The following is a 1,347-nucleotide window of genomic DNA, read 5'->3' on the forward strand; positions in this document are numbered from 1 at the left end:
TGACAGAGTTTTGCTCTTGTCACCCAGACTGGAGTGCAGTGGCATGATCTCGGCTCACTGCAACCTCCACCTACCGAGTTCAAGCAATTCTCCTGCCTCAGCCTCCTGTGTAGCTAGGATTACAGGCACACACCATCACACCCAGCTAATTTTTGTATTTTTATTAGAGATGGGGTTTCACCATGTTGGTCAGGCTGGTCTTCTAACTCCTGACCTTGTGATCTGCCCGCCTCAGCCTCCCAAGGTGTTGGGATTACAGGTGTGAGCCACCACGTTCAGCCAGCTTTTTTCTTTAAGGTGGGGTCTCACTCTGTCACCCAGGCTGGAGTGCAGAGGCACAATCTCGGCTCACTGCAACCTCCGCCTCCTGGGTTAAAACAACCCTCCTGCCTCAGCCTCCCGAGTAGCTGGGATTACAAGCATGTGCCACCACACCCGGCTAATGTTTATATTTTTACTAGAGATGGGGTTTCACCATGTTGGTGAACAGGCTGGTCTCGAGCTCCTGACCTCAAATGATCTGCCCGCCTTGGCCACCCAAAGGGCTGGGACTGCAGGCATGAGCCACCGCACCCGGTCTTCTCAACTGATTTTCTTTGCCATTTGATCAGGAATCACTTTGAACAAAGGTAGTAAAATAATCAACTGTGAGGTAACAAAATAGAGGGTATCACATAAACAATTCAATAAGCTTCTAAGAGAAATTCAGCTCCTACTGAAATTCCAAACCTATGCATTTATTCAACAAATATTCTTTGAGGGTGCACTGTGTGCCAGGGACTGGCCTAGCCAATGGACACACACAGTGGGCACAGTGTGGTAAATTAGACCTGAAACTTAATACTATACCATTTGCATACTACCAAAAAGAGAGGGAAACTTATGCATCGTTCTACACTGGCATTTGGGGACCATGTACACAAATTATACAGGCAACTTTTTGAAAACAAATGTAAAACTATTTATTATTTCAATAATTATGTGAATTGCTCATGGAAGATTCAGTTTTGTTGTTTATTCAGATACAAAGTGGGTAAGCAAAGGTATGTGCAGTGGCGCATGCCTAGAGTTCCACTACTCCGGAGGCTGAGGTGGAAGTATCACTTGAGCCCAGGAATTTGAGTCCAACCTGGGCAACATAGTGAGATGCTCTCTCCAAAAAAAACAAAAGCAAACAAAACACTTCAAAAGTAGGCACTTTTGAAGTTTTAGTCGCAATGGACAATGTCTTAAACATTGTTTTCTTAATCTAATCTATATAAACCTTATGAAAACATCAATTCCTTAAACACTTTTCTTAATCTGTTCTGCACAAACCTTATGAAAAATAAATTAGTTAATAATTTA

The sequence above is a fragment of the Colobus angolensis genome, unplaced genomic scaffold (assembly GCF_000951035.1).
Source record: "Colobus angolensis palliatus isolate OR3802 unplaced genomic scaffold, Cang.pa_1.0 Scaffold30, whole genome shotgun sequence".
NCBI lineage: Eukaryota > Metazoa > Chordata > Mammalia > Primates > Cercopithecidae > Colobus > Colobus angolensis.